An 11,591-nucleotide genomic window follows, 5' to 3' on the forward strand; every position below is an offset into this window, starting at 1 on the left:
AATCAAGAATTAATATGCTACTTTCCTGAGTCTTTTTGAACACTTAGCCGTTTAACCATTCCACAAAGTAAAAAAAAAAAAAAAAATGGAACCAGTAATTTTAAAATGCAAAATTGTATGCTTGATTAAGTTTATAGAATATTTTCTGAACTACATTTTACACATGAATGCTACTATAAACAATATATAGTTTTTATCCCAGGAAAGAGCCCCAATATAAAACTTCAATACCAGAGAAGCTATTTTCAAATTGAAAGTGCATTATAAAATTTCATATTAGTGTATCTTGGTTGACATTGAAACAAATGTTTCTAGTTTGGGAATTTTATTTTTATCATTTGTGCAGTTCTAATTAATTTTAGGATTTATAGTGTGTAATAAAATGCAATAGACAGAGATGAGGGAGTATTTTTCAACATGCATTTTATCTAAAATTTACTATAAGCAACTACTTGTTTATTAAAACAGATTGTTTCCCTCCTTTTTTATTCTTTTTATTTTGCCACTGCTAAATTTTACATTTAGGGTAAATTTTACATTGTTTAAATATTTAAAAAAAAGAGATTTTATATGGGTACCAAACTAAATGCAAAATACTACACAGATCAAATGCAAAATATTATATAGTGTATGCTATAAAACAGGTAAGCTTTGAAATCTGAAAGAGTGGATTTGATAGACATTTGTTTCTTGTTCATGGTGTTTCTGATAGAAGCTTACAGAATCAAGTATGTGGGAAAGTTTTCTGGTTTACATAGACATCCTGGAATGCAGGCTGATGAAAGCTCAGGCTCTTTCAGCTTGTGGTTTCTGAATTTGTCCTGTGTATTAATATCCAACCAGCACATTAGGCAAGGTAGATGGTGAATGAAAATGCATGGAAATTTTTTACTGGACAGAACTGGAAGAGCTGTAGATCACTGCTGCCCATATTTCATTGACCAAAATTTAACCACATAGTCATAAGTACCTACAAAGGATGTTAGAAAAATGTATGGTCTAACTTTATGCAAGGATTTAAGAAGCATAGTTTGAGGGCAGATATTCTCTGTCACAGAAAATGTAAGTACCTTACTCAATGCCATATAGCTAATATAGACAGGACTCACAATTGATGCCTTCTGAGCCAGTAAAAAATACATCTATCTTTTAATAATTTATTTGGTGTTTTAGTGCTTTCCAGCTAGTAAAGAGGGTTCACTTTTGTTATTGTGTTTAATTTACACTCTAATTCTATGTGAAAGTGATATTATTATCACAGAAATTTGTATTAGGAGGTATCAATAACACAAACTGTTTAGGCAAACAGGGGTGGGTGTAATTCCTTGTTCTATCACTTGCCAGCTATTAATTTGGTGCAAATTACTTAGACTTTATCATATATACTTTCCTTAGAGGTTTAAAAACCACCAACATAGGTACCTAGGGAAAAATATAACAAAACATAGGCAAAGCATATAGACAGACCACAAAAAGATAATTGAAACTTTAGAAATAGAACTGAACATATATAGTCACCAGATTTATGACAAAAGTGCCACTGAAATTTGGAGAGGGAAGAATATTTCTTTCAGTAGTCATGGAACAGTTAAATATTTGTATGGAATGTAATGAACTTTTATTACAACTCAAATAGAAAAAATAATTTGAGTGGATTATAGACCTTAATAAAAAACATAAAATATAATGTTTCTAGACTTAAACTTTCTAAAATATTGTTATGACCTTGGTGTAGATGAAATTTCTTAAATAGAATATAAAACTCTAAATATAAAAGAAAAAGTATTTTGAATTTTATTGTGATTAGTAACTTTTTCATAAATAGACGACATTACCAAGATGGCAAAGACAAACCACATATAAGAGGGTATGAGTGATAGGTATATTTGACATAGAATATGTACTTCAAATATAAAGATCTCTACAAATAAAAAAAAATAAAACATCATCATAAAAAATGGGCACAATTTAAGTAAACACTTTACATCAGAGAACATTCAAGTGGTCAGATTTAGAGTTGCTCAGTAACACACTGATTAGGAAAATGCAAATTAAAATCTCAATTATATGCCTATACACACTCACCAAGATGGCTACAATTAAAAGTACTGTAAGTTTCAAGTATTAATGACGGTGTGGAGGGCTTGGAGCGTCTATACATTAGTGTAACTCTTTTGGAAAACTGGGTGTTTACAAAACGTTATACATTTGGTAGCTGGTCTCCAAAGACGGTCTCCTAATCCTAGCATTCAAACCTTATCTTCATTGTTCTTGAACTGGCCTGGCCTTTGCAACTGGTTGGAACAGTTGAGTAGGCAGATATGATGTTTTGAGGCTTCCAAGTTTTGGCCATCAGAAGCCTTTGCAACAATCTGCTGGATATCCTGGAATGCTCATTTTGGGCATTCCCTCATAGATCCCAGTGTCCATTCTGTGAGAATCTCAAACAACATATAGAAGCAAATGTAATGTGTAAATGATTTGTTTGAAATAAGTCCCAACTGACAAACAGTATTAACTGTCTGTTATGATTGAGTCATTCTTAATACCTAGTGCAGTTGAGGCTTTAGATGATTCCAGACACAATCTAAAGACAGCAGCAATAATCACAACTATACATTTAAGTTAGTAATCTCATTCTCGATAAATTCTTAAAATATTACGTATGTCTCACAAAACACATGTACAAAGTACTTATAGTAATATTACTCATTATATTTTAAAAATCAAAACAACTCAAATGTCAAGCCAACAGCAGAACAGATAAATTATAACAAAGAAATTTAAAAATAAAACTACTAAAAAGTACACAAACATGGAAAAATTTACATTATGTTCCAGTGGAGGAGGCTCTACGCAAAATAGTACATGTATTATGATTTTTTATACAAAGTTTAAGTACAGATAAAACTATTAAATAGTGTTTGAAGTCAGAATGATGGTTATGTTTGATGCTTGGGGGTCAGGACTGACTAAGAAGGGGCACAAGGGAACTTTCCTGGGTATGTGTATAAGTAAATATTCACTGAGCTGTATATACTTAAAACTAATACATTTAATTCAGTTTATCATATCCTTGTAATATTTCATTGAAAATGTTTAAAAATAAGAACAATTACATTATAAGAACATTGTGAACATTAAATTTGATTATGGGTAAAAAAACATATACTAATGTATACCACTAAATGCATATTTATTACTTTTGTTTCTCACTTCTCTATATTTTATAAACAAGGACATTAAATCTAAGGTTAAGTAGTCAAGGAGGTATAAAATGAGAGATCTTCGAAATAGCAACAATAAGAACAGAAGTGAAGGCTGACAAAACACAGTGACTATGGGGTAAGAGTAAAAACAAAATTTCCCACACAATGTTTTATGTAGTTAATGAAGACAAAGGTGATATTATTAACCCAAACTGGAAAAACATTAACAGGAGTGGGAAGCTGGAGAATTAATAAATTGTGTTAAAGCTGGTAGTGGCATTTGCAGTGGCAATACACCATTCAGTGAGATGTCAATATACCACAGACATTGAAGGCTGTGAGATAGTGGTGATGTCATAAATAAAGTGACTGTTTTTGGAGTTAATTGCATATTTGATAATTTTAAAGCCACAGTAATGGCTGAGATCTCTTTTTAAGGTGACTAGAAATAGAGCAATCTCAAGAAAAACATATTACATATTTAATATGTTCTTCTTTCCCAAACCTTAATAAATTGGCATTAGAGGAGTAAAAGTGAACTAGAGATAGGAAAAAAGTGAATAAAATATTTAAAATGTTATTGAAAGATAAAAACTAGAAAAAAAGAATATATATTGACTTTTGAGACCCAAAGAATTTGCAATCTAAGCAGGAAAAGGGAGAAACTAACATAGAAATCAGATCCTTTATAGAATCCCTAAGATATATCAAACTTAAAGAAGACAGAGTATCACACACCAAGTAACAAGATACCTAAACTTCTGTGTCCTCCATTAAAAAATGTGAGTTTTTCTCACAGAGGAAATTGAACCAAAGGACTCCAGACATCATAGGACACCAAACTCAGAGGCATGGGACATGAGGTTTGAAGCTATAGTTAATGATATAATACAAATTTAGCTATTAAACTTTGGCATCATTTTACAAATATATTTTACGTTCTTAACAAAAGTAGGCATACATAGGTAGCTCATGGTCCCCATCCCCAAATCTTGCAAAACAGCTGCCCCAGGAAAAAGGCCATCACATCATGTCTGAGATATGACAATCTCAAAACGAGAAGACTGGATCCCATGTAAAGTCACAGACATGTCCTTCATGTACTCTTTCACATAGGCACCACCCTCACCTTTTCAGTGCCTTATCTTAAACAAAGAGAGCCGAAGAAGACCAAACATTTAAATCGATCTTTAGGAATAAAAAACAAACTAAAATAAAGAGACAAACCACACATGTAGAAGGAAGAAAGCTGGTGCAGGAAGCAGAGCAAAACAATATACCGACCATATTTAGACAGATAAGATGTATTGTTTCCATAAAACAAGAAAATAAAAGCCATCTTTAAAGTTTTGAAGACAAGAAACACCTTGAAAGACTTAAAATATGGTAACTAGTGCTCGCTTCAGCAGCACATATACTAAAACTGGAACTTTACAGAGAAGATTAGCATGGCCCCTGTGCAAGGATGACACGCAAATTCGTGAAGCATTCCATATAAAAACAAAAAAAAATAAAAAATAAAAAATAAAAAATAAATAAAATAAAATATGGTAACTAAAATTTAGAAATAAAATTAGCAGAAGGGCTCAAAGATAACAGAGCAAAAAAAAAAAAAAAACCACATGGAAAATAAGCAAGAAAAAAAACCACAAAAAGACCCAAGGGGACCAAAATGGGGAACAAAAAGCAAAATAAATACATTTAGTGTATTTAATATGTAGTGACTAAAAGAAATGTATTTCATAAACTGAAATATTAGTCCAAATAATTAACAGCAAGAGATGAATAAAAATATTTTTAAGATGTGAAAAGACTGTCAATTTTGTATCCTATGTAGTCTTCCTTATGAATCAACTGAAGGATTCTGATTCAGAAAATTAAGCATGAAACTAAGAGAAAATAGGACATTTCTTTCAAAAAGAAATAAGCGATCAACAAGTGAGAATAGTAGAGGGAATCCCAGACCACAACCTAGCCCCAGGCTTGTAAATCTACTTCCTGTTGCAGATTAGAACCCGAGACCTGTGGGCCTTGCAAGGACAGATTATCTGATAAGATTAGGCATTTGTAAAAAAGTAATATATTTCTATGCATTTGAAAAGCTGATGCAGCAAATCAAGGAAAAAATAGTAATTGATAAAAAAAATAAGTAAACGGAAGTAAAAGAATTATTAACTCCAAGAAAACAATATGTTGTTAAGAATGAAAGATCAGTTCAGAAATGACTTAATATCGCCACCTTATTTTTCATATAAAAGTATATATATACATATACTGAGCTAGAAAGACAAAAACAGGAAGTAAAAAGCAAAAAAAAAACTTATGCTGTTTACCTTTTCATCATATAATTTAATAAAATAAAAATACATTTTACAACTTGATGTTATTTGTCAAGCAACTATTTCAAGCATAGAAGCTAAAGTTTACATTGCAGATGTTTGAGATAGTCTAGGAGGGAAAATTTAATTTACACTATAAAAATGTTTTCCCTTTACATTTAAAGAAGGATATCACAAAAGAGTAAATTTGCCACTTGAGATATATACATATATATATATATATATATATATATATATATATATGTAGAATTGCAGTTTATTTATAGTTTTCTTATTACCTCTGGGAATGGTATTTGACAGAATACTGTAAATCCAAATAAAAATATCTACAAATCTAAGGGAACATGTCTTCTCTGACTATGAATTTTTTTTGTCTTTGTGTTTTCTTTTGAACAGTAAGCACACACACACACACACACACACATATAAAAGATATATGAGAAAAATTAAAAGCCTAAATAATTGGAGGTATGGTTATAGAGTTCCATAGATTAGAAGGCACATATTAGAAAGCTCAATATTGTGAAGATGTCAACTCTCCCCAAAATGATCTAAAGATTTGATTCATTAATGATCTCATGTGTATGTGCATGTGTTTGTTTCCACATTTAAAGATCTGTGATTACCCTGGGCTCACTGGATAATTCGGGATAATCTTTCTATGTTAAAGTTAATTGATTAGCAACTTTAATTCCATCAGCATCGTGGTATATTCATATATCAAAATAACATACAACAATAAAAAAAATGAACTACATGAAGCAATATGAAGGATTAATACTTATAATATTGAGTAAAAGGTCCCAGGTTAAAAAAAAGTACATACTATATGATTCTATTTATGTAAATAAGGTTCAAAAACTATCAGAACAAATCTAAGGTACTAAAATTCATAGTAGTTACCTTTGGCAAGAATATCTTCTGGAAAAAGAATGTAAAAGGCTTCTGAGATTTCTGATAATATTCTAAATGTAGCTGAAGTTCTAAAAAACAGTTAATGCTCTAAATGATTCAAAATTTAAGGATTCATTGAATATTCACTTAAGACTTATGTGATTGATTATGCAAATGTTATGTATTACACTTATAAATTTTCTTTTTAATTTCATGTAAACCTAGAAAATGTGAAACACTAGGTTTATCTTGAGTTTTTCAGGAAAGGTCTGATAAAGGAGGTGAGAGTCCTAAAACATGACTGAATATAAAAATATATTTGGGGGGTGCCTGGGTGGCTCAGTTGGTTAAACTTCTAACTGTGGCTCATGTCATGATCTCATGGTTCCTGGGTTCAAGCCCCACATCAGGCTCTGTGCTGACAGCTCAGAGCCTGGAGCCTGCTTCAGATTCTGTGTCTCCCTCTCTTTCTTCCCCTCCCCTGCTCATGCTTTCTCTCTCCTCTCTCTTTCTTGAAAATAAATAAACATTAAAAAAAGTTTTAAAAAATACATAATAGTCTTATATTTTATTTAAGTCTTATATTTTATACATTATTTTGTACAAAAATAAAATTAGAATATAAATTTAGCTCATAGCAAACATTTTTCTAAATTTATTTTGAGAGAGAGAGAGCATGCAAGCAAGGGAAGAACAGAGAGAGAGGGAGAGAGACAATCCCAAGCAGGCCCCCAGCTGTCTCCTTGGAGCCTGATGTGGGGCTCAATCTCATGGTGACGAGATCATGACCTGAGGCAAAACCCAAGGTCAGATGCTTAACTGACTGATGAATGCAGGTGTCCTGTAAATATTTTCTTTTCTTTAATATCTGTTTTTGATAAATGCATTAGTTTCTTATTTCCACTGTAACAAGTTATCATAAACTCAGTAACAAAAATATTTTATCCTTTTTTTTGAAATTAGTTGTATATGTTTATTGATTTTTGAGAGAGAGAGAGAGAGAGAGAGAGAGAGAGAGAGAGAGAGAGAGAGACAGCACAAGAGGGTCAGGGGCAGAGAGAGGGGGACAGAGAATTGAAGCGGATCCATGTTGATAGCAGAGAGCCTGGTGTGGGGCTTGAACTCACGAACTGTGAGATCATGACCTGGGCCAAAGTCAGACTTTAACCAGTCTGAGCCACGTAGGCACCCCTATAGTATCCTTACTATCTTATGGTTCTGTAGGTTAGAAGTCTTATATGGGTCTGTCTAATGGGGCTAACATCCAGGTGTCAGGAAGACTGCATTTCTTTGTAGCAAATCTAGGAAAGAATCCAATTCCTTGTATTCTCCAGGTTTTAGAGGCTGCTCACCTACCTTTGAATTCTGATCTCTTTCCAGCATTAAAGTCAATAATATCTGGTGGAATCTTTCTCATTTAGCATCACTCAAGCACTGAAAGTTTTCTGCCTCCCTTTTTCACATTGAAGACCCTTAATTACATTGGACCCACCAGGATAATCTCCTTGTGTTAAGCAGTTGATTAACACCCTTAATTCTATCTGCTAACTTATTCTTCCTTTGCTGTGTAAGGTAACATTCACAGGTTCCAGGGATTTGATTGTGGACATATCTGAGAGGCCATTAATATGCCTACCGTATTGGGCAGATGAGTTTGCTCCTTGAAATTTAAATCTAGATTATCAAAGATGAACATGTCATAGTTCATTTACAAAATCTAATTTCATTGTCAACTCTGGTTGCTCTCTATGGTTTAGGTGATTTTTTAGCCCATGCTTGTGGAAGACAAACTCTGCTACGAAATTTTAATATGAATCACTCTGACTTTTTAGCATGAAAATATTTAAACAAATTGAGTAAAAGAACAAAAGATCTTAATATATCTAGCCAGAAATGCTAATGTTGACCTTTGTATTTCTGCTTCTTTGTTTACCAACTTGTTCATTGAGATTTATTTCTATTTTTCTAATCTCCCTGGTTTTAAATAGTTCATAAAATTGTTAATCATAAAAATATACTATTGGGGTTATAAGAATATAATAATTATTTCAAAGACCTTTGGTTCCTTTATAAAGACAAAATACATTTCTTTACATGAACCTGTATTAATATTTTTTATACTAGATAATCTCATACAGGTGTTTTTAAGAAAAATATGTTTCCTGAAGATCCCTGAAAATATTTATATCTTGAAAACCACAGTTGTCACTCTGAAATTTTACTTTTATTTCAATTTTAGTTAATTTTTACTCAGTTCTAACATAGAATTGACTAGAACTTCTCAATGAACAGTATCAAAAATGAGACAAAAGCCTGTAAAAAGTACTCTAGGTCCATAGTTATCCTAGAAATATTATTACCCAGAAAAGTGATGAATAATGTTAGTTTAGGCAACACTGAACAAGAGCATGTAGGGCTAACTCTAGAAAAAAGCTATAATTATATTTGAAAATGATAAGTAAATTCTCCATGTTGGTAAATTAATACCTCAGTTTTTGGAAAAAATAATTTACCTTCTGTTATATTTTCTTACCTTCTGTATGTTGGTGAATGTGTGTGTGTGTGTGTGTGTGTGTGTGTGTGTGTGTATGTGCATGTGTGGATACATGTATACATGTATACATGTATTTTTTTTCCTACCCAGAAACAGTGTAATAACAGTGGTAAGAAATTTCATGCCTGCTTTTTTTTGCTTCTTTTTCTTTTAATATGGTTCATTCTTTTTGCAATATAAATCAAAATGAAATAAAATCTTGTTTTCTACTTTTATATATTTAACATGTCTTATTTTAATATTTACCTGGGCAAACCTATATGCATAGACCTTACTATTGGTACATCATTGCAGTGTCTTTTTCCTTATAGGTTTACATGTTTTACTTGGAAGTAGATTTTCTTGGACCACCCTCTCTTCCCATGCCCAGGGAAAAATATGTGTCCTTGTTGATAAGTTCCTACTATTGTTAACATTTTAGTTAAAAAGTATTACATAGACTTAAAAATCTACATGTCAGTTCTATGTCAGTTCTAAAATAATGATAAACGAGAAATGATACAGCCAGAACTCATCCTGGAGCTTGGAGGGAATTTGCCACACAGCATGCAGCAACTGTGTGATCTTGTAAAAACCTTGGGGGACCTCCAAAGGGGTGCCTGGGTAGCTCAGTCATTAAGCATCTGACTTTGGCTCAGGTCATGATCTCAAGGCTTGTGGCTTTAAGCTCGGTATAGGGCTTTGTGCTGACAGCTCAGAGCCTGGAGCTTGCATGGGATTCTGTGTCTCCCTCTCTCACTGTCCCTCCCCCTCTCGTGCTCTGTCACCACCCCCCCCTTTCTCAAAAATAAACATTAAAAAAAGTTTAAAAATTTAAAAAGTGCAAATCTGACCAGAAATGTACCGTCTTCTGCTGAGTAGATCCATCCCCATGCAGCAATGCTATCTCCTTTAAACCTATTTGTATTTCTCTGTAATTACTCTACCACTGCGATGACCATGTAATCACTTCGATAGCTTAAAGTATCTGGTCCTTTTATGGTATCTAAATTAAACTGAGTTGTAAAAATGAAAGTGGGGTGTATCATATTCAGTTACTCACTGAAAGAATTAAGTGAGTTTTTTCCTTTCTTCTGGCCTAGATAAGGTATAAAAAAATTTCCTGTAGTATTGGAAAATATGGATTACGCTTTCTTATATGTCAAAACTTGACCCATAGAAAGCAATGGCTTTGAGTTTCATAAAGGACTTGAGAAATAACTTATTCCTTTTGTTATCTTTTCCTCTACCAACTCATGAAATACATGCTATCAGTTCCACTTTTTAAAATAAGTGTTCTATGCCTCATTTTCTTTATACACTTTCTGTACATGTTTAATGTTCAAAATATTGTATTTTCAAAAATGATTCTATAAATCCTAAAATTATCTTGCCATTGCATTGACCATAACTAGCACTTGTTAATATATTGAACAAACACACAAAATGTATTTTGAGTTCTCATTGAAATGATAGATACATTATTCATTTGTTCATTCCTCCACAAAATATTTATTGAGTATCCATAATTTGTCAGACACTATTATACTTGATGAGGATGCCACAATGAACAAAATATATATTGTACCTATTATGATGCTCAAATCTAACATGGAGAGAAAATAAATGTAACAATATACTAAATGTTAATAAATGGCATTGAGAAAAACCAGGAATGTCAGGGGTCTAAGTGAGCCTCTGGAAAGTGATTGCTATGTTTATATAGAGTAGTCAGGGTAGATTTCACTGATAAGGAAACATGAGCGGGAAACATGACCAGAAAGAAGCAAGGGAATGTGCTGTATGTCTATTTAGGGTAAGAGTGCTCCATGCAGAAAGAACAGCAAAGGTGAAGACAGGATTGGGAGAGTACATGGCATGTTTAGACCACCAACAAATTCACTGTGGAAGTAGAACAAGGAGGAAAGTGGTAGGAGATGAGGCCTGAGTGTAGAGGGTTTATAGTAAGTACCACAATAAAATTTGACAGTTCAAATCTCCCTTAATTGTAAACATTGTCTTTAAAATAAGAAGTAAAGGGATGCCTGGGTGGCTCAGTGAATTGAGCGTCCAACTCTTGATTTTGGCTCAGGTCATGATCCCAAGATCGTGGGATCCAGACTTGCATCAGGGTCCACACTGAGCATGGAGCCTGCTTATAATTCTCTCTCTCTCTCTCTCTCTCTCTCTCTCTCTCTCTCTCTCTCTCTCTTTCTCTCTCTCTCCCCTTCCCTCTTTCCATCACATTCCCCCACTCATATTCTCTCCCTCTCTCTCAAATATAAAAATAAAATAAATGAAAAAATAGAATCAATTAAGAAGTAAAAATAGTAAACAGTAAGGAAATATGTGGGATCAGAGTAGAGATCAGCAGTCCACAAACATGAGAAAATATTTTGTATGCTACATGGAATACTGAAGAAGACAGAAATATAGATAGAATGTAATATTGTTGTGTGCCATATAATCATCCCAGACAATACAATAAGGCACCAAAAGAAATGAAAGAAATAAGAATTGGAACAGAATAAAAATTTCACATTTAGAAAATCTTAACTAACCTACAAAAAATACCACTAGAAATAATGAGTGCATTTAGCCAGAATGCAAAATAGA

General features: G+C 32.7%; 1 non-coding gene and 1 pseudogene across 1 annotated transcript; one reads left to right on the plus strand and one right to left on the minus strand.

Annotated features, from left to right (window-relative positions):
• The window catches only part of LOC101089693, a 29,713-nt pseudogene extending 21,854 nt beyond the window's left edge, over nt 1–7,859 (minus strand).
• LOC111560750 lies at nt 4,603–4,709 on the plus strand. Its single transcript, XR_002742724.2, has one exon. It is a non-coding gene; the product is annotated as a U6 spliceosomal RNA (small nuclear RNA).
• Nucleotides 7,860–11,591: the final 3,732 nt, after the last annotated feature.

This window comes from Felis catus, chromosome B2 (assembly GCF_018350175.1).
Source record: "Felis catus isolate Fca126 chromosome B2, F.catus_Fca126_mat1.0, whole genome shotgun sequence".
In the NCBI taxonomy this organism is placed as follows: domain Eukaryota; kingdom Metazoa; phylum Chordata; class Mammalia; order Carnivora; family Felidae; genus Felis; species Felis catus.